The following is a 23,303-nucleotide window of genomic DNA, read 5'->3' as shown; positions in this document are numbered from 1 at the left end:
TTTCAACAACATTGGTTCAACGCAAGGCAACATTTTCAACCGGAATCGACATTCAGTGTCCCATCAGCATATTGTGTGTTGTTGTAACTTTCTGACCGCCCCTACTGGACATCTGTGAAAAATTGCTTATAAATAAATATTCTGATCCTGAGACAGGCTAGCTTCAAACTAATGCTTGTGAACTGCCACACGCGTATAGGCAAGTACCCTCTCTGTTAGATACGGGGTCAAAGTTCAACAGAAAAACTATACAATACATAACAAAAACATAAGCATGACCATTGTTGTGGAGAATACCGGTATCAAAATAAACAAGCAGACAAATTCGATTCCTTCTATCATCTGTCCGTGCTCAACAAATAAACGTCGTTTTTACGTATCTCAAGATATGAGAACTCTGTTTAATGATGGCGGCTGCCTGCAATGGAGACCTTGGATCTCAGCGCCACACATTAACGTGACATTTCATCAGCGGATTTGGCCTTTTCCCCCCAATCCTGTGAATGAAACATGAAGAAGCATGATGTGCCTCTGCTGCTGTGCACTGCATAAAAGGCCAGCTCATAGCAAATGTGCATGGCCATTCAGGATTTAAGTCAAGGTTAATGCAGAATTTCTTATTGAAAGCCCTGGAAGACATATACAACGTTTGGAGCTTTCTTGGTTTTTGAAATGTATATATAAAAACGGTCATAAAAATATTCGATTATTTTCGGAGCCGATGGGTTTTTTCTCTGTTCACAGTTGCATGAGTAAAGATAACGGTGGAAGCCCAGCAGAATGTGTAGACCTTAGTATCTATTGAACTGAGATGGGGATCAAACGGATGAAATAAATATGCAGACGAGTTCAGAATGCAGTGCTTTTCGCAAAACTGATTTTGATCAACAAAATCAACACAGCCGAGCGCCTGCATGTTAATTACAATGCAGTCGATATCACGGTGAAGAGGTCACCACAGCCCAATCTCATTGGTGCCTCCATACTTCACTACCGATGCTTTATTGCTGCCAGACCTGGCAGCTGTTATAGTCCACACTATCAGCAAGGTCCACTCACAGTATTGAGCCCTACGGTTGGGCCTTCCCTCGGTTGCTGATCCTCAGGTCCCATTCTGACCCTCCATCCTACGCATGTGCGGCCACTCACCGCGGCCTCCGCTTCCACATTGCAGGACACCGGTGCCACTCTCTCTTCTTGGTTCTTTCGGTAAAGTCACGTAGAAGGGAAGTAATAAAATAATAAAAATAAAACATAATAAAATAATTCTCACGACGTTTCGGCCACAACACAAGTAGCCGAAACGTCGTGAGAATTATTTTATTATGTTTTATTTTTATTATTTTATTACTTCCCTTCTACGTGACTTTACCGAAAGAACCAAGAAGATGAATCCCTGCAGTCACGAAAGCTTTAAATCGAAATTTACCGCTCTCTCGTCGCACTGTAAATCCAAACATGCAACTTGCTTCTTGTGTTTCTTTGGGATTTCTGGTATTCTCCCCTATCATCTCTTCCCAAGCTTTTGCAACTTTGCTGAATTCGGGAAACGTGTCAACACTTCGATTTAAAGCTTTCGTGACTGCAGGGATTCATCTTTTTGGTTCTTTCGGTAAAGTCACGTAGAATGGAAATAATAAAATAATAAAATAAACATTTAAATAAAAAATTAAACATTAACGTCGTGAGAATTATTTTATTATGTTTTATTTTATTATTTTATTATTTCCATTCTACGTGACTTTACCAAAAGAACCAAGAAGGTGTCGACACTTATCTATTCCAACGTCGATAGTGCAGTTTGTTGCTGGCCTCGTGACGTTTTGGCCCTTAGGAGTTGTGATAGGCCAAACGCTCTTTTGTAGTCTCAACATATGTCTTAGTACTAAGGTTGACTTCCCTCAGAATCAAGGTGGAAAGGTCATCAGGCTCAATGCTGTTCATGCCACCACACCTCACCATTGCTCCCTCTTGCTGGCCGTCGCAATTGTTGTAAAATTGACTCAACTTCCGAGGTCCACTTTTGCCGTCTCCCGCCATTGGAGTTCACGTGTTCCCTCCTGGTTTCCATCCTCTGGATGCCTGTCTGCATGCCCTGCTTTCTCCGTCCGCCAATGTTCCCGACCCATTACAAGCTCCTCTTCCTGTTTAAACCTACAACACTTCCTTGCCACGGTCAGATGTGGGTATTCGGCCTAATTGAGGCTCCCCTCCACCGCTGCAAAGCGTTCAGACGCAACATGCACAACGTAAGCACATCTTACTCGTGGGACTTACACCGTTACTTGGAGAGCACAGTAAATCCTCCTCAGCCTAATATTTTATCGAGCACTTCAACAATTCTCAGCACTGCATTTGGTGGACGTAAAAAAACGCATCAATCCCCGTTCCTTTTGCCTAAGATTGTTAAAAAGTGCGCGCAACGCTTCCGCACCACCATGAGTAATGTTTTAAACATCTATTCATACACATCGCGACGGCCTTGCCTTACTAATAATACCCACTTCATTATCGCCACCTTGCACGAAGCCCACGAGATTAATTCTCATTCAGCGCAGAACCGTATTACGCCTGTCACTTACATTGTGCACCTGCTACCATGAGCTGTTTGTCCTGACTAATTCCCCAAACAGTGCAGACGTTACAATTACAACTCGAAGCTGTGCCTGGTATCGGCTGCTCAGAGGCTTGCTTTTCGCTGCTGTAGCTGCCGGGGACTCGACGACTGCAGAAGCTGTCTTCAAAATGACACAAATGGGTCGGTGATGCTGCGTTTGGAGTGTCTCTCCTGCACATGTCTGCTCGCCGCACCGTTAGAACAGTCTCCACCTGAGTGCCCAATTACGCCTCAAGAGCCATTCCCCATCACCGATCAATCAGTAGCGGAGCCACAGTTTACACTGGAGATCAAACGCGGACGCGTTTTCTCCGTCAGCATAGGTCAATCAGAAGTGTGCAGTTCTACCGTGATGCAGTTCAACGCAGTGCCATCAGATGTCGGTACAAATGAATTCCTGCAACCTGGACAAGGATGCCAATTCACGGGATGTCCATCTAAAGCCCGTAGAGGTGGGAAGCCTAATTAGCGTGCACCACGCTATGAAACTCGCGAACCTGGGTTTGATTCCTAGTCACGGGTGACATCAGTGGGTTATTAAAATAGTTTTGCAACAATATATTGTATACTCATGTATGCACACCCATGAATCACTTGAGATTAATAATGGCTGAACCTAAGACACATTCTGGTATGAGATGTTATGTACCCTTGAAACATTAAAAATGTCAGTTCAAAATATGATACATGTAGTCAGCTTAAAACAAATATATAATTACCAGGCACTGACTGTTTCGTCTCATCCACACAGTGATCCACCAATACAACAACACACCCACCCACTCACAAAAATACAAAGATCCCCCGTGTAGCCTTGACAGACTGTTGGGGCAAGTGCTGTTAGCGAGCACCTATGAAGGGCGGCACGGCATACGAGGGGGTGGGTGGCCAGCACCAGGCCCGGCCGCCTTTGTCACCCTAGTGGCGATGTTTACACGCCGCACCAGGTACTCATTTGAGTCAAGCTAGGGGAGGCCCATGACCGATTCAGATAATGGTCACTGGTGTGTTGGCCGTAAGCGGGAATGGGAACTCAGGTCGCAGCGTTCGTAGCGCGGCGTACTAACCGCGACACTACCGCTCCCCACTCACACTCCCACTGACCTACCTACTCACCCGCTCACTCACTCACCCACTCACTCACTCACCCACTCACTCACTCGCTCACCCACTCACCCACTCACTCACTCACCCACTCACTCACACACCCACTCACTCACTCACCCACTCACTCACCCACTCACACACCCACTCACTCACTCACCTACCTACTCACACACCCACTCACCTACCTACTCACCCGCTCACCCACTCACCCACTCACTCACTCACACACCCACTCACTCACTCACCCACTCACCTACCTACTCACACACCCACTCACCTACCTACTCACCCGCTCACTCACTCACTCACCCACCCACTCACTCACTTACTCACTCACTCACCCACTCACTCACTCGCCCACTCACTCACTCACACACCCACTCACCTACCTACTCACTCACTCACCCACTCACTCACCACAATGCAGGTCCCTTCACCTCTCTTTCTTCTTTTTTCTCCCACTGCTCCACTTTGGCATTCCCTCCCATTGTCTCTATTCCCAAGCACCATAATTAATTCAAGAAACGCGTTAACTGTTACCGATTATAACTTTAATGGTGCTGCTTGTTTCTGGCCACTTGAGGTGTTGCTCCTTTGGGCCTACGCTCAGTGTGACTGTATTTTAAACAATTATGCACTTTGATAAATACGAATTTGCATTACTGTATATAAACATTTTTTCACCTCCAACAATATGGGTAAATGAGACATCCACCAGCTGCTGCTGTACGATAGTAAATTACAGCTCAAAACGAGCGCCAACGGTACTGTTACAAAGAGTTTTCTATACACCCCGAGGGACGCGTTCCTACCGCTCAATCCACGCATGATCATGACTTGGGAAGGGCAAGCAGTCCTCAAATGCAGTCACCCATGTCAGGTCCAGAGATTTTACAAAACCTCCGGCACGTTCATTACCGGTTCACTCGCTCATCTCAGGTAGACTACCCCACTGCCCCTCCATGAAATCATGTTATTTTAAAACTATTACTATTAACTATGTTTTATTTTATCAGGTAAGGCCCACTGAGCTACATAGCTCTTTTAATAAGCAAAATTACAGCTCAACGCAGTGGCTTATGACGTGGAAAGTTATAGCAGCAAAATACTCTAAACGCATGTTTTAATTGTGGAGGGAAAAACCGGAAGACCCGGAGAAGAATCCACACGACCACGGGGAGAACATGCAAACTCCAAATATACAGCAGGCGTCAGTCGGGATCGAACCCATAAACCTCCTGTATACCAGGCGAGGTAGTTAACATCTTTCCACGGCGGCGTCTCCTTCCCATATCTGCCCCTCCACACACAAAATAAATACATAAATTACTAATCCAATCAGCCGCACAGCCTTCTGGGAGTGAATTCATTTCAGGAGTATTGGTTCAGCACAAGCAAACTCTGGAATTGTGTGCTCTCAGAATGCAGTTTGACTGACAAGATATGTTAAAACTTGATATGATGTTTGTGTGGCGGGACAGATATGAAAGTCTTCACAATCAGGGGCGGTTTCTTCATTAGGGCGATTGGGCGACGCACCACCAATGTCATTGAACCACAGAGTCACGCTAGCCGTCACTGTGCCTCTGGATATAGTCCAATCAGCGTCATGTCACGTTCTGTGGAGTACCGCCTCTTTTTGGGCGATTTCACTCCGGCTGAGAATCGCCCCGAGTGGCCCCATAGACTTACATTCAAAGATGTTTTTTTTCGACCGGGGGGCGCTCCAATGCATTCTCTATGGCTTCCGGGAGGGCTCGCCCTAACGTGCTTACGTCATCATACGTGCTTACGTCATCATACAGTAAGCACGTTTCATCCAACAATATAATTTGTGGCCACCTAGTGGAATCTTTAATAAAATAAACTTTAGTGGTTTGTTTTAATAGTGAGTATAGAAACAAACAAGATGTATTGTAAGAGTCACTTTATTTTTCATTAATATTAAAGAAGTGAAGTTGCCTTTACATGCTTAAGCTGTTGCATGGGTGGACCTTATCCTTATCAATCATCCAGACATTTGCCCCCCCTGAGAGATTTTGCAGGAGCCGCCACTGTTCACAATGGTACAAACTATTATTTTATGTTATACATTGGTGCTGTTTTCCTTTCACTGCCATTAGCTACACGTCTTATTGGTCGTTGCAACGGTTTTTTTAGTGCCTTTGCGCGAGCTCCAAAACATAATTTGTTGCGCAGTTGAATTTATGACTTACATGATCTCAAAAAAACATCATCACCATCATCATACCTAGCATCGTCATGATCAGCATCAGTGGCAGCAACACACAGCCACAGTGTTCGTGAATGGCGCATCGAGTCGTTATGTGTCTGTTCTGGATGACCACAGTAGCCTCACACCGCAAGGAGAGTTTTGAATTTTCCACAGATCCGATCCACAATCATCACAGCGATGCTGCACCACGCCACTACTACTGACGCAATAATCAGGCTCAACCACATCCATGCCAAATTAAAACTGCTGCTCTATAGGGTGGTCCAGATGTCTTGTCACTCCCATCTAATTCCAAATATATTTTTGCACACCAATGGGTGTTTGATGTAATGTAAGCAAAATAACAAACAAAAAATAGGACCTCCCTTGTACATCAACATCAGCCACACGCAGGCGAAGACAGCCACAGTTCGCTGCCTTCCTCTCTCTCCCTCTCTGGCTTCCACAGCCACTTTATAGAGCGGCAGCAGCATCAGCTAAGCCAATTACTCAGCCACAACCTGGGTAACGAATGCCCTCTCCCACCAATCAGGGGAGCATTGTTACTATTTAATCGCCCCCAGGTCGATTGGATTCACCTGTTTTCGCGCAGTCGATCCCACAGGAGGCGGCTGTGAAGTCGACACGAGCCTGATGTCTTTCACTTCTCTCGCAATACGAGCAGTGATTCTGGCCGCCGGTTGGTGCAAGTGTGTTGACATCTCGGGATGTCACTGTGCAATGCCGGCCCTAGAGAGGCACGGCGTGCGGTGTACTGACATCGTGGACACCACGAGGATGTGGGTGCAGTACCGGCCCTAGAGGAGCGCTGGATGGCACCACGCTCGGCGTGCAGTGCCGGCACCTACAGGATAGGGTGTGGGAGTGCTGTCCATGGAAATGGGGTTACTCAAGGCCGTGGCACTCTGGTTGACCCGAGAGGACACGTGACCGGTTAAGTCTACCACGGGGCCCCAAGCAGGGGCTAGGGGTGGTCACGTGGTCGGGGTGCAGATCCTGTTGGAGGATTCTGGAAGGTGGGCGTGGCCAAGGGCGGAGCCAGAATATAAGCCGGGTCCCCCAGAGGGACCGGCGCTGTTGTTCATCCTGAAGAAACCTTCGTCGACGTTCTACAAGTCCCCAACACGTGGACCTGGACCTGAGCTGTTGGTCCTGGTCCGTTGTAGCTAGTTACGCTGTAATTAATGTAGTCAGCCTGGTGGTCACCACCACAGGTTGTTATTCTGTTCAGGGGCCGTTACCCCGTGTGTTGGTGTTAAATAAATCTGTTGCCTCCAAGAGTATGTCTGCGACTCAGTTGAATCCACTACACAAGTCATGATAGCCATCATTGAGAATCTGGAACGTGCACAGGTTGTGTTCACTCTGAGAGCGAATCATTCAGAGGCGATGAGAATCACAAATTAGCGGCGGGGGAAGGCATCCGGAACCACCATCAGGCTCCGTGGCCCTAAGGGCCGGTGACATTACCCAGCGGTAGAAAATTCGCAGCTCGTTGCAGAGGTTCATGGCTGGCTTCCACACTTGCGGGTGTATTAACCGTAGCAATATTAGGCACTGTCTGCTTCCAAGTGGGATTTTCAATATCCAGTGACGTCATTCGAAAGAGGACATTATATGCCGACATCACGGCTGAAATAAATAATTAAAATGCGCCACAAATTACTAAATTGGAATATATATACGTGTAGCAATAGTTGCCCCCGACTGGGAAAATTTGGCAGGACCTAAATAAGTCTTGAGACTCGGTGAGTGGTGGTGGTGGGTTGTAAGAACCCCCCCCCCCCACCACCACGCTTTGCCTATCCGCGTGAACCAAATTACTCTCAATTCAAACATAAATTAACTAATTTTGGAGCTTTCGTGACTGCAGGAATTATTCTTTGGTTTTTTCGGTAAAGTCACGTATAAAAATAAAATAATAAATTAAATAATAGCATACGACGTTTCGATTGCAACACAAGCAATCATCATCAGGTATAATGAAATAGCGACATAGAATATAACCAGAAAACTATAGACAGACATATAAGCAGACAGATATCACCAAGATACATAGAGAGAGCAACCCAGGTACAGAGAGAGGTGATCGTCTCTGTGGGGTGGCCTTAAATAGACAGAGGGGGGCGGAGGCAGAGAGAGGGAGGGGGTAGGGAAAACATTTACATGTCAATGAGTACTCCCTCTCTCTGCCTCCGCCCCCCTCTGTCTATTTAAGGCCACCCCACAGAGACGATCACCTCTCTCTGTACCTGGGTTGCTCTCTCTATGTATCTTGGTGATATCTGTCTGCTTATATGTCTGTCTATAGTTTTCTGGTTATATTCTATGTCGCTATTTCATTATACCTGATGATGATTGCTTGTGTTGCAATCGAAACGTCGTATGCTATTATTTAATTTATTATTTTATTTTTATACGTGACTTTACCGAAAAAACCAAAGAATAAATTAACTAGTTGCACACTGCACGCGCCCGATGACTGTTAAACACGTGACGTGCTTAGAAATGAACGATTCCTGCATTAATAGAGCCAATTCTAATTCAAGAAGAAGATCTCAGTGTATGCGCGCCTGTACCCACGTGCGGCGTGACGCAGGCAGCGGTGCACGTTCGTATGTTTGTATGTACGTAGGTTGAACTTCTTTCGCACCGTACGTAGCCAACCATGTAATAGGAGGATGCGGGGGAAGGACCACAAATTAAACACAAAAAATTAACCCGTAAAAACAAAGTTCTTCACTATAAATCCTTTATATGCGTGGCGGCTAGAGTCCTCTCGTCCTCTGGCTTGAGATGGCTGTCACCTATGGGTCAGATGATTGCCTGCCACCATTAAGCAATTGGTAATTAAATATCATTTTTTTCCCTAAAAAGTGTAAAATTTGGGGGAAAAAAATTCACGAAAATTAATTGTCACGCACAACGAGTCTGTGTGGAAAATGTCAGCTCGATTGGATCACGGGAAGTGGGTTAAAAAACGACCGAAATATTTGCACGGTCGTAAGTGCGCAAGCAAGCAAGCGCGCAAGCAAGCAAGCAAGTGAACTTAATATAAAGGATTTAAAAACAGTTCTAAAGAAATTCTTTTCAATATTAAATATTTAAAAGTGCATAGCTCCAGTGGCTTCCAAATAGAGCATTCCAGACAGCATCTGAAAGCGCGCGATGCGATCAACCGTCTTTGTTCGATGGCCGGCCAAAAGGATTGACTTGGTCGGTAATCCCTCTGTGGTTTTCGCTGAGGAGAGACCAATCCCTGCATCCCTACGGGTGAGAATGCAACCCTTACACTGCTGGTTTGGCGGGGCTGACAACGCAGCTTAGCTATCTGTCCAATGTTCAACGGAACAGGCAGACAATTTTGACTTTGAATAGTTGTTTAGCACGTGAGCCAATGAGCCGGTCTACCGGCGCTAATGTTCCGTCGTTAGAGGACGCCCGCCATCTGAAATGTCTTGGGTACGTTTAGCTTACCGGACATCTGTAAAAAAGAGCTTTATAGCTCATCGGATTCCTCTGGTCAGAATAAAGATTCTGAGTCTGAGAGCAGAGGAAGCCTTCTGCCGGACCCCAGGACACGGGGCACGCAGGAGAGGGTGACCACGATGAAGCCGGTCTACACAGCTGGACGGAGCATCATCTGGAGTCACTTGGGAAAGACTGACACTTGGGAAAGCGTCGTGACGTGGGGGGTAGCGCTGGATTGTCCGACGTTTCAGCGACTCGAACGGTCTTGGTCAGTGGTTCTTAACCTTTACTGCAGCCTTGCACCCCTTCGGATCTCAATCGTAAAACATATATATAATGTTAATAAATACATAGGTTTGATGAAACAAAGTAGTTGTACTTCCGTGCCCGTGCTTAATTTATGTTTCGATAATTTACCTTCTAAAAAAATCTGGACACGTCTCGCACCCCCAGAAAGGGCATCTCACACCACCGGGGGGTGCGTGCACCCCTAGGTGGTCCTGGCCGATTAGGGGGGTGGGCCCGAGGCAGAACTTATTATTTGGGGAGTCCAAATTCTGTTAATGAACTCCTCGTGAGATGATAGAAGATACAGACGGAGACAGAGTTGTAGCGAATGAGAGAGAGAGATGGAAACACAAAACAAAGGTGGTGTTACGCAAGAGGAGAGCGATCCAGACACGATATGGATGAGCGACTAATTGGATTTTTAGAAGATAGTTCACGTTATTGTTTTTTTGGGGGGGAATTTGAATTCAAGTTGCTGGTTCGTTCATCCCTTATCAGCCTATCTCTTCATGAATCCGGGACACCTTGAGTTTTTTTAGGCCGTGTTTAGGTGGCTCACGTCACCAGTGTTCGTCTCTAACTCTCTGTGTGTGTGCTGCTTCTTTGTCTCTCTGTGTGTGAGTTGTACTATATCTCTGCGTTTGTCTCTGTCTACTGTGTCTGTATCTCTCTCTATATCTCTCCACGCGCTATATCTGTATCTCTCTACCTCTCTCTGATGTTCTGTATCTGAATATCTGTCTCTACTTCTCTCTGTGTGCCGTATCTGAATATCGCTACCTCTCTCTGTGTGTGCTGCATATGTATATGTGTCTCTACTTCTCTCGGTGTTCTGTATCTGCATCGCTGCCTTTGTCTCTACATCTCTCTCTCTCTCTTTGGTGCTCATTCTATCCAGCTCTTGCCATTACGTGGGGTGGACACGTCTCTTCTTGGGGCAGGATATCGACAGCACAGAGTGGCTCATTTTCTCAACAAAGAAATGAAAGGGGTCTGCGAACCCATGAATCCCAGGGTCCTTTTGGCTTCGCTAACTGTCAACAGGAGGTAAGGAATGATGATGATGGTGGCTGCCGATGCCTCGGGCATAGATACGCATCTGTGGCAGAATGTAAAAAAGGCGTTTCAATGTTGTCTTCAGTGACCGTGGCGCCTTGGAATCGACCGCTGCGTTGGGAGGGTTTAATACCCATGTGAGCAAACATTCTGACACCTGGAGGAAGTTATTGGAAGGCATCGGCGAGGTCAGTTTAATAACTGCAAATACACTTAGGGTTACCATCTGCCCGGGTTTGGCCTGAAGTGTCTGGGAATTGGCATCTGTGTGTTCCGGGGGGCAGGAACTGATTTGTACCAATATCTGGTACCGGTGTTGTGATGAACTTTATTACACAGAATACTGCACAGTTTTATATCGACCAAGGCTGACTGCAGAATTATTGCAGGGGTTTTGACGGGAAAGGTGGGGACGCCACTCGCAAATCCAGGCCTCGCGACGGCCCCATTGAGGACAGAGGTTTGAAGGTTTTTTTTATCCTTCTAAAAGGTTAACTCTCAGTGAAAGAGGAGTCTGAAGCGGACGTACCGTGGGAAGGATTTAAAACATCTGTTGTTGTGACAGTGCCAAAAGTGCTTGGGGTCCAACAGGGAAAAAGGGTAAAATGAAAAAGCTATAGAAAAGGTCAGGGCACGTGCATGAACAACGGCATCTGGGGGTTGAGCAAGGGGAGAGGATGCAGCCTTCGTTGAGGGAACAATGATGGAAAGATATTGACTCGCGTAGCATTGATTATTTGCACAAGCGAGCAGGGGAAATGAAAGATACGAAAAGAAGAGGGGCAGCAAAAAATAAATATATAAAAAATTGTAACGAACTTTGCGGGGGGAAAAATGCACCAAGAGAATACTGTGTAAAGTCAAGCCATTAATGTATTTTAAATATCACATCTTGATAATTGCGATGATATTCATTGTTATGGTTGTAAGTAATTGCCACCGTAGTGCACTTGCAGTCGTAGCGTTAGTGAAACTGTTAATTGCGCTCGTCGTAGTTACCGAAGTCTTTAACCCTGCGAAGATCGGTAATTCAAGGGGGGGGGGGGGGGGCTGCCTTGCCTGATCCTGGTGCGTTCCCTGGGCCGCGTGGGAATCCTCGGCCACCCAAACAGACCAGCGCAGATGAGGTATAGCAACAACAAAACAAGGGTCACAATAGTCTTGGTTCTTTCGATGAAGTCACGTAGAAGGGAAACAATAAATAATAATATAAAACAATACAATTCTCACGACGTTTCGACTGCAACACAAGCAATCATCATCAGGTGTGAAATCCACAGCAAGAACATTTTGTGTTGCAGTCGAAACGTCGTGAGAATTTTATTGTTTTATATTTTTATTATTTTATTGGTTCCCTTCTACGTGACTTTACTGAAAGAACCAAGAATATGAATCCCAGATTTGAAGCTTTCGTGACTGCAATGATTCATATTCTTAGGTTTTTTCGGTAAAGTCACGTAGGTAAAAAATAATAAAAGTAATATAAAAAATAAAATAAAAATCACGACGTTTCGAAGGCAACACAAGCTTCCGTCTTCAGGTGGAACCGTCACAGCACGATAGCTGTATCACTTTATCACTTGATACAGCTATCGTGCTGTGACGGTTCCACCTGAAGACGGAAGCTTGTGTTGCCTCCGAAACGTCGTGAATTTTATTTTATTTTTATAAATTTACATTTTTTACCTACGTGACTTTACCGAAAAAACCTAAGAATATGAATCCTTGCAGTCACGAAAGCTTTAAATCGAAATTTAAGGGTCACAATGTTCAAATTACACAGTCGCGGTCCTGCTGGGTGGGTGGTTGTAGAAGCAAAGGGTGCGCAGAATCCCTGGGTGCGCAGATGACGCAGTCTCGATTTGCCTCTTGCTTTCTAACAACGCGCGGAGTCCATGCAATTCAATCTCATTGTGCTGGAGACGCAGTACGTGATCAATACGTAAATAAATATGGCAAACTTGTTCCGTGCACAGTTTACGTTCACGCTCAGTGATGCAATAATTCAGAGGCGTAGGAAATCACAGACTCACGCGGGAAGGCAGCCAGAACCACTGTCAGTAATTGTCTCCAAGGGGCCGTCTGTAAATTACGTCACGCGATTTTGGAAGATTTTTGACCCCCCCCCCCCCCCTTCGTCACACGGCGTCAGAAAAAATCAGACCCTCAAATATGACGTCACAAAGCTCTGCCCCCCCCCCAAAAAAAACATGCTTCAAATCGCTTTAAACTATTGTCATTGTAGTGCGTATTTAATGTGGCGCTGCACTCTGATGTTGTAGGATAAAACATTTATGAAAAAGTCGATTTAATTAAGTAAAACGTGTCGTCTATGTTTATTTAAAGTTGCGCATTTTGATGTGAGGTCACATTTATCACCCCCCCCCCCTCGTCACACATCGTCACAAATGTCTGACCCCCCCCTAGGTGCGTGACGTCATTCATGGACGACCCCCAAGCTCCGTGGTCATATATTTGGATGTTTGGCCAACTCCATGAATGAGTGTTTAATACACGAGGGGAAATCCGCGCGTGTGAAAGAAGTAACACTCAGTCCTCGTCCAGATGGAAATTAACCCACGTGCTGCACTGCCAACATACCCTGTGGCATGCCTGCAGATGGCGACCCACGGATAGGGAGGGAGTTTCACAGATGTGTGTGTGATCCAGCAACCCTCACGGCCTTCACAGTGCTGAATCACAGGCCACATGAGCATAGCCATCGGTGCTCGCTATGTCCACAGAGTGGTGCAATGCCACCATTGGAACCTCCTTTGCGTCATCTGGTCCAACACCATGTGAGACTAGGCTCTAAGAAAAGCTGTCTCGGGTGTGGACCAATCAATTTCAAGGACAGTGCATATATTATCAGAGTTGTGTTTTTTGTTTGCATTCCGACCGCAGATATTGTGGTCAATGCAAACATGACTCCTTGTAAAAAAGGTGTCAGTTTTGTTGGTGCAATGCCAGTTACAGTCCAACATCGCCAGAGAAGTTAAAGCTTATTAAAGGGAATCGCAAGACGCTCAACATATACACAAACACCATTCTGTGTGAAAAATAAAAAATGAGACAAATTCTTAGCAAAATATTCAAAGGCCTAAAGATGCAAACTGACTATTTAAATCAGTCTGACACGTAGGCTTTCACGACTAATATTATTCGTACGAAAATGTGAACCCGCCACCGCCCGACACAGCCAACCAGTAAGGTTTGTCACGTAAACAAAACATGCCAATTAGTTACTACTTCAACCCACCGGTGTGTTGGAGAGTGGATTTACTCTTTGTTTACAGAACAAACCTCACTGCTTGGCTGTGTCTGGTGGTGGTCGTGGTGGGTTAACGACACATTTATACTTACGCGATCTAACCTAAAAACCTTTATCACGATTACTATTTGGATGTCACCTCTTATTAAACTAATGAGCGAATGAACATTGGAATGGGAGCAATGCAAACACAACAGTGAGCAAGTTGTGCTGCCAGCATCCTTCCAGTGAGTTCCCACTGCACATTGCGTCTCATCTCAAATATTCCAAGGGCACCCCCAGTGGCAGTTGTCCCTGTGTGGCAAAAGGTGACTCGGCACCGCACCTGCGAGCGGGAACGAGTCTGCAAGTAGAGGTGTGATGATTGCTACGCAAATTCCAATTGAGTGATGTGCGGGCAATATTCTATTTTTTGGACCCTGACACCGGCACGCGATCGCCTATTCTTGTGAATTACGGAATTTGATTCTTAACATTTACTGTGAAGCAGACGGCGTGGATTTATAGTGAATCTACCCGCGGTAATAACCAGGGTAGACTGCAGGATTCGAACCGCGAGCCTTTGCAATAAGCAGGGGAACAAAGCACCACTGGGCCAAGTCAGCACCCCCAAACATTGTATGCGTTTCACAACTGCAGTATCGTGTTGTACCATTTGACGAGTGCCCCTTGTCTGTTCGCACACTCGGCGCAATAATCACCGCGAGTCCGTGCTGATGTCTCTGCAAAGTAACTTTACTGTGAAGGTTCGTTTAAAGTAATTTTGTCCGAGTCAACTTTCATTTCAGAAAATTCGTTTCACGTATAATGTTTAGCGCACTGCTTTCGATTTCTTCTGTAATGCAGTTGTTTCAAATCCCCTGTTTTCTATTAGCTGCATTGCTGTTCTTGTTTTGATGTCATTGTCGTGTTATTGCTTCTGTTATTGTGGTGACTCACTATTGCTCGCGAGACTGTCCCCTGGTCCCTTGCGTCCTCGCCGGCTCAAACAAAGCACACTCGACATGAACTCGCTGCAGCGATGTCCACCATTCTGCAACGAGAGGGACTGTGGTCAGTGTCAGGACGAAAATCACAACACATGATCGATCAGTGATACACGATCGCAGCGTGATGGGGAGTGGGCGAGCAAAATGATCAACTCACGCACACGGTAGGGCGCGATGCCAGGCAGAGAGATGTGGGCAAAGTGGGGAGGGGGTCGCGGCTTGCTTACAAATTATAACGGAGATACACAGGGAAGAGGCGCGGTGTTATTTAATTGACGTTACTCCGTGGACAGCGTTTGGGGACATCCTGCGTCTGATTCTTGTGTTGAAAAAATCAGTTTCTACAAAGGAGTCAGCAGTAAAAGCCAAACCACACGTAAAACACAACAATGGCAATTTGGCCATATTTTGAAATAATTAAGATACAATCTGCCTTTCTGCCAACATGTGCATCATGCGCTATGTGCTTGCACGTGATTTACAGCTAGCGACAATATCTAGGTCATTCACTACACGTGCCAGGTAAGAATACATTTTGGCAGAGTAATTTACATAGCTTCGTCAATCCATTGTTGGACGAAGTCTGCACACTGCTTACTTTAACTTACCCAAGCCAAAGTAATTTCGAAGCAGTTGCTCATCTCGTGTTTACAACCCTGTGCCAGTGCTGGAATTTCCACATTCCTATGGCAGGGGTGAGTCTATCCACAGGACAACTGCTGACTTCCCCGCAGAGCGGCATATTCATTTTATCGACCACAGAGTGATAATAGGCTGAGTCGTCCCCCAGGCAGAATTTGAACTCGTCCCCTTCCCACTGCGAGCTGCACACTCCACCGCTGAACCACGCGGCCTGATGTACATCGAACAAAACCCAACACATTCGTCCAAAAACACTGCCTTCAGAGGGACCTTATATATAACCATGGCCCATCTTTGTTGTACACTGCACTATTGACGAACTGTTCTGTTTGTGTACCTTGTGCACCGCCGCTAACGCAGTATCACCAAGCCATTTGTTAAATATGTTAATGTTACCCATATTAAATCCTCACTTGTGTGAACACATGGAATGAACTGTTTAAGCGGCTCAAAGGGGGCTATTAACAAGTCATGTATCTTGTATTGCTAAGTCATTTGGTGAAATAATGTATAAACCACTCACGGAGTAACCCCGGGGTAGCCCCACTGCATCATCGCTGTGAGCCATGAAGCTGTGTGACTCACAGTGCTGAGCTCTGCTGACTAAGCAAGAACGTGTACTGGGGCTGTTGGTGGTGGTGATGGGTTGGTAATATGGTGATGGGGGTGGTGGGGGAGGTGATAGTGATGGCAGTGGTGACAGTGGTGATTTAATGCGAGTTGTGGTTGTGGTGATAATAATGGTGGTAATAGTGATGGGGGGGTGAAGGGGGTGATGGTGGTGGCGGTGATGAGTGTGGGTGGCGGTGATGAGTGTGATATTGATGGAGGTGGTGATAGTAATGGGGCCGTGCTGATTGGTGGGAGTGTTGATTTATTTAGAGGGAGCGTTAGTAAAGCAGACAGTACGCTGCGATAGGAACCCGGCGAACCGAGTTCAATTCCCGCTCACAGCCAACATTGGTGACGAATATCTGAACCGGTCCTGGGCTTCCCCTAGGTCGACTCAGCCTAAAATGAGTACCTGGTGCACTGCGTAAACATCCTCACGTGGGCTAGTCGCGCGTGGTGCTGGCCATCCACCCCCTCGTGTGCCGTGCCAGCCTTCATAGGCGCTCGGAAACACCACTTGCCTCAAACGTCTTTTAAGGCTATACGGGGGATCTTTGTCTTTGTTGGTTTACGTGGTGGTGATAGTGATGTGGGTGGTCATGGTGATGTGGGTGGTGATGTATTAATGGAAGTGAAGGTGATCAATTTCAGATTTAATTTCTTCTAGAATTTAAGACAACGGAACTCTATATCGACCTGCGTGTAAATAAACGTGTGTGCGGTCCGATTATCGGGTTGTAAATGTCTCTTCTTAGCGTTATCGATAATGCACCTGCAAAAAAAACTCCTTTTAAAAAATCGCTTTGCCATACACATCGATATATCTGTGAATAAAGAAGGCTTCCAACATTGGGCCCGGTATAAATGAGCAAAGCAAACAAGTTGCCTAAACGATCGGAGATATTTTGTTGGAGGGACACGGCTCAGGAAACTGCTGCAGACAGACAGGACACGACAGAAGTGATGGGACACAGAAGTGGATCGAATAAAGAGGCATGTTTGGGGAGAACTGATCTTGAAAACGAAAGGCAACGTATATGATGATTTAAGAATGTTTTTGATCAGCATATATTACCTGCTGTGACGTACAAACCAAAAAGGGAAAACATGAAACACCACTTCGAGTAACATGGCAATATATTATTTTTTAATGTATTTTACGAGGTAATCTCTATAATGCATAACTCTTTTTCATTAGTGACCTGGCCACAAATGATATCGTGTGGAAATGTATAGCAGCCACTTACTCTGAAAGCATGTTTCTACACGTTTCTAAATGTGGAGGGAAACACCGGAGGACCCGGAAAAAAATCCACGCGACCACGGTGAGAGAGAGACATCCACATTACAAATATACAGCAGGCGTCTGGGTCGGGTTCGAACATCACGACCACCTATATACCAGGCGAAGTCGTTAACATCTCGGCACCGCGGCGCAGGCATCAGAAAACACCGCGGTCTCGTTCGCGAATAGTAACGCAGAACACGTAGCCACACGGAACTCCAACACATTCCTCAGTAAACCCTGCCTTACACATTCCTCAATAGCAAGGTGACCAATATGTTCAGTTTGTTTTGTGAGTCACTATCAACACAGCAGCAGCAGCAACATCGCCAAATAAGCAGACGCAATGGCAACTGCTCAGACCAGGGTGTCGGCCACCAGAGGCATTTTTTTCGAATTCGGTAAAAAAAACTCCTCAATATTTGAAGAGCCGCAATGCACGCGAATACGAGGCGGTCCTCCACAAACAGATTTATTTAAAGAGCCGCATGCGGCTCCGGAGCCGCAAGTTGTCGACCCCTGACTCAGACCAAGCACCAAACGCAGGAGACGGCGGTGAGAATGGGCTGCAGCAGCAGCAGTTGCAGCAGCTGCAGCAGATGCGGCAGCACCAGCAGCAGCTGCAGCAGCACCAGCAGCAGCTGCAGCAGCACCAGCAGCAGCTGCAGAGGCACCAGCAGCAGCTGCAGAGGCACCAGCAGCAGCTGCAGCAGCACCAGCAGCAGATGCAGAGGCACCAGCAGCAGCTGCAGCAGCACCAGCAGCAGCTGCAGCAGCACCAGCAGCAGCTGCAGCAGCACCAGCAGCAGCTGCAGCAGCACCAGCAGCAGCTGCGGCAGCACCAGCAGCAGATGCGGCAGCACCAGCAGCAGCTGCAGCAGCTGCAGCAGCACCAGCAGCAGCTGCAGCAGCACCAGCAGCAGCTGCAGAGGCACCAGCAGCAGCTGCAGCAGCACCAGCAGCAGCTGCAGCAGCACCAGCTGTAGCTGCTGCAGCACCAGCAGCAGCTGCAGCAGCACCAGCAGCAGCAGCAGCAGCAGGAAGAACACTGGCGAACGGAGTGGAACAACGAGGAAGTCCAGAATAATGAAACACACAAGCCACAATAGTGCGACTGTGGCCATGAAACCCAAACTATGGACCATAGAGCAAGGCCGTAATTATAATTGGCCGTAATTATAATTGAATATTGGGGGGGACACATCCCCCCCCAATTTTCAAATATGCTCAAAATATCCCCCCCCCCAATATATTGCTATAAAATAGATTTCTGTTTACATGATTGTGGTTATGGTTGTACTTTATTAATCCCTAATCTCTGCCATTGCATACAATGAAACAAGAAAAGGTAAAAAAGAAAAACAGAGCAATGTAATACAATACACTATTAGACATTATTGTAAAAACTAAATAAAAAGTCCATCCTATGTGTTACTGAATTTTTTTTATATTTTAGGCAGGAAATGGCAGGAAATTCGTTTTCAAATTTAGATTTTTTTTTGGAGGGGGACCCCAGACTCCCTGGAAGATTTGGTCCCCCCAATGTTGACCTCCTGGCTACGGCCTTGCCATAGAGTAACAACAACAACCACCATTCGCCACTAAGTGACGGTGACGTCACCACGACGCTTGTGCCAGGCCATGTGCACCTTAAGGCCACGTGAAGTGTCGAACGCCCGCTGGCAGGAGGTCACGGGGCAGGTGCCACGGGTCGACTGACAGATGACCAAGACGAGTGGCTGATGCACCACCTGTGCCCCCTACTGCGCCAACTTGCTGTGCTTTATCCACCCAGCGCTCCACTCGTTGTTGTGAGCGTCGCTCCTCCGCCCCCCGTTGTTGTTGGAGGGCGACTGCCTCCAACTGCCCAGTTGCGTCCTTCACGAGTCTCTTCCACTGAGGCCGATCTTGACACCGCTGGTACCAGTCATTGGCAAGTCCACTCAGCTCCACGTCCTCCTGTACCACATCACTCCATCTCTTCTCTAGCCCGTGCTGCTCCCGTTTAGCCTCCTCGATCCGGCCGAACAAAGCGGCTTAGGCATGCCCACTGTGGCATGTGCTCCTTCAACAGAGGAGGAGGAAGAGCAAACCTGCACGATGTATCTGCTGAAGCCCTCTCGTCGTGGCCAACAGACCTCGACGTTGACCATTTAGCTCCTGAACATACGTCCATCATACGCAATAGAATAGAAGAGAGGTTCTTACCGGCAATTCCGCATTCACATTCATATAACTGAATGCGAGTAGGAAACACACCGAGCCCAGGCTGTGGGTAATGCTACAGGGCCCCCCCCCCCCCCGCTTCCCCGCCACCTCCCCCCCACGAAACTCGCAACCCCCCGAGACGCACTGGGCTCCCCGCACACTCAGGGTCTGTAGTCAGGGCCTCCTCCACCCACGATTGATGCGAAAATCACCCCCACTTTCTACACAAACTCAACTCGTGTGTGTTTTATATAAAGTATATATATATGCATTTATTGTACACAGTTGTTGAGCAAAAGCCCAAGACGCCAAGTGGCCAGCAACACACAGCACCATCGAATTTGTAACAGATGACAGTCATATAAATTACGTTAAGATAAGAACACGCTTTTTTGTATTAAGCAAGGTTATCATTATTATGAGCGATTGGAAGAAAGAGACGGTGATGGGAGGAGGAAATTCAAAGTGGAGCAGCGCAAGGTAAGAAGCAGAAAGATAAGTGAGGTGACCTGCAGTGTGGTGAGTGGATAAGTAGGTGAGTGATTTAGTGAGTGGGTGAGTTGATATGTGAGTGGGTGAGTGAGTGGGTGAGTGAGTGAGTGGATGGGTTGTTGGGTGAATGAGTAGGATAGTTAGTGGTTGAGTGAGCGAGTGAGTGGATGAGTATGTTGTTGTGACCTGCAGGTGGTGGATGAGATGAAGCAGTGTCTCAGACCAAGTACTCAACACGGGTGGAGGAGTCAATGAGTCAAGTTCAGGGAAGCGCTCATCGGTACGTAGCGCAGTGGCCCATGGCCAATTTCAGCAGCGAAAATCTGAACCGGATCTGGGCCTCCCCTAGGACGACTCCACCTTAAATGAGTAGCATAAATGAGGAGACAAAAGGCAGAGAGATGGGCGTGGTGCTGGTCACTCAACCCCTCGGGTGCCGTGCTGGCCATAATAGGTGCTCGCAAACAGCACTTATGTTATTGGCTATAAGGGGGGTCTTTGTTTTCTACGTGAGCACCGTCACCATCTTCAAGATAGTCATTTCATGCCTACCTCTTCCCTCTCATCTCACTCTACTCCCCTCGACGCACTCTCCTACCTCTCCCCTCTCATCCCAATCCACTCCCCTCCATGCACTCTCCTACCTCTTCCCTTTCATCTCACTCTACTCCCCTTCATACATTATCCTGCCTCTCCCCTCTCATCTCACTCTACTCCCCTCGACGCACTCTCCTGCCTCTTCCCTTTCATCTCACTCTATTCCCCTTCACGCACTTTCATACCTCCCCCCTCTCATCTCACTCTACTCAAGTGTACAGGGTGGAATATGTTGCATGCAGTACGGTAAGTAAATAAAATACTGCGCGCATAAAGAGAACGGATAAGCTGCAGACTGTAGAACTGAGACTATAAACACGCATCTTTTGGCGACACCAGCATAAACAGCATGTACATCGCATGTTACCAAATGTGCCCTGATATAGTTTAGTACCACAATAAATCAGCAGACACTCCGCCTCCTTGCCATATCTCTTCCTGTACATCAAACATAAAATTATTTTTTGTACACGGCCACACGGCGCTCTGCTGATGAGGCACTGAGTGTCAAAAACGATTCCAGAGTTTCTGTTGAACTGATTCTACTGAAATGATGCACTACCGGGAGGGACATGTGGCTGATAAGATGTGTAAAAATAAATGCTCGTGTTTTATGCGGAGGAACAGATATGTGATGGAGGCGGATTGTGAGATTATCTGTTTTGAATAAGACGACCAAAGCAGCTTTGGGGAGTGACGTGGGATGATGGAGATGGAGGCAGCATGCGTGGGATGATGATGATGATGCGAGTGGGATGATGATGCTGGTGCGATGAGCGTGCAGGATGCATATGTAGTATATGACTCGGGTTGTCAAATAGCAGCCGGTAAACCGGTAACCGTTTTCAGATTCGATTACCCGTCCTGAATGTCAGGCACCGAACTCGTTTCCAGTGGAGTGTCAGTCACGGACTCACCAATTGGCACAAGCCGTACGGTGGCTTAAATCACCGCGTGGTGAAATGTGCCCTCGTTCCCCAGTACGCAAGGTAATGGTGGTGGTGGTGGTGCAGCTCTGCACGTGCTTGTGCGCGCCACCGGCGCTGGCAGCGAACGAGCTCGAGCGGGGCATCTGTTCGACTCTTCCACGCTGAGTGGGCATCTGGAAAGAGGCCGGAGTGTCCACACTGAACCCCACCACAACATCGATCGGCCGGTATTTAACCTGGGCGGTCGATGTAAGCGTGGTGAATGTATTTCTACTGATGGGGGGAGGGGTGAAAGAAACTTGCTCCAATGTTTCAGCTTCCTCGCGCGGGAGATGGAATCGAACCGGTGACCTCTGGACCGCAGCTCCAGTGCGCTGTTGATCAATAAACTGTGGTGGAGGCAGCTTTGTTTTTTGTCTTCAGATAAAGAGATAAACGTGCTATGCGCATTGCTAGACATCCACGTATGTGCGGCAAATCGGTAACCACTTTTCTACCGTTACATTTTGTTCGTTATTCCGTCACCGTTAATGCAACAAACTAATTTGTTTTCAACCCTATGTAGTCGATATCACTGTGGGATTCAAACCGTGCGAAATCATCCATCTCCCTCTCGCTTCTCGCTCAACACCCTTACACGTGCTCCTTCGCTGATCCAGCAACCCCTCCACCACCACCACCACCAGCAGCGGCCTCCACTCTGGCAGAGGTCGCTCTCCTTCACCTGGAATCCTCCCGCACGGTCGAGCACCCGAAAATCCTCTTGCCTGTGGCTCTCAAGTGACATCCATGGCACCCGCCTTTAGCGATAGAGACACCTCCGTATCATGCCCGCGATGCGCATGCCCCTTCCCTGTGTGTCACCACCACCACCACCACCATCATCTCGAGATGCAGTGGCATGTGAGAGCTATCAAAGCACCGCCACTGTTGTGCCGCACGCCGTGGCGTGGGCATCACACGGGATGGACCGGTGCCGAGGTGAAGATGTTGGCCGACGGCTGCGGGCGGACGCCACTTCTTACCTTGTGTCTGGGAGGGCGCCGAGCACGGCAGTCTGGGCACACGGAGAGCGGCGCGGGACGCCGGAGGAGAGAGCGAGAGAGCGGATGAGTGAGAGCGGAGAGGAGGAGGAGGAGAGAGGAGAGCGAGAGCACCTCCCCCCTCTCCTCCTCCTCCTCCGCACGCCGTGCACAGTCCCCGTTGCCTGGCAACTCCTCATGCAATAATCATGAGCCTGTTAGCAAGAACCTTTCTGCAAAGGTTAAACCACAAGCTGCTTTACAAAAAGAAGGATTTGTTGTTCAATGTTAGCATTAAAATGTAAACGTGGATGCGCAACGCCGGGCTGCATCACTTTCCCCGTTCCGCTGGCGCGTCCACTAAAGTTGATTGGGATCGCCTGCACAGTTGAGCATGCTGGGCCTCATCACAATCAATTATGCTAACGACTGCTGCCGCTTCGCTTGTGACGCAATTCGGGATGTAAGCCGCTGCCGACGA

The 23,303-nt window shown here is 47.5% G+C and overlaps 1 protein-coding gene across 7 annotated transcripts in view; it reads right to left on the bottom strand.

The window, feature by feature from the left end:
• PCDH15 (protocadherin related 15) overlaps positions 1-22,919 on the bottom strand; it is a 114,499-nt gene extending 91,580 nt beyond the window's left edge. For 5 of the 7 annotated variants that reach the window (XM_061565312.1, XM_061565309.1, XM_061565307.1 and 2 more), the window contains exons 1-2: positions 22,826-22,919; positions 14,986-15,079 (exon numbers count right to left, since the gene is read on the bottom strand). The gene's annotated coding sequence lies outside the window, so the exon portion shown is untranslated. Of the gene's footprint in view, positions 1-8,007; positions 8,068-14,985; positions 15,080-22,825 lie in introns of all 7 variants that reach the window. The other 2 variants (XM_061565304.1, XM_061565313.1) reach the window with 2 other exon arrangements.
• Positions 22,920-23,303: the final 384 nt, after the last annotated feature.

The sequence above is a fragment of the Lethenteron reissneri genome, chromosome 34 (assembly GCF_015708825.2).
Source record: "Lethenteron reissneri isolate LAM-NWPU_2019-01 chromosome 34, ASM1570882v1, whole genome shotgun sequence".
Classification (NCBI taxonomy): Eukaryota; Metazoa; Chordata; class Hyperoartia; order Petromyzontiformes; family Petromyzontidae; genus Lethenteron; species Lethenteron reissneri.
The sequence above is the reverse complement of the archived record's forward strand: the minus strand, read 5'-3'. Positions and strand labels throughout refer to the sequence as shown.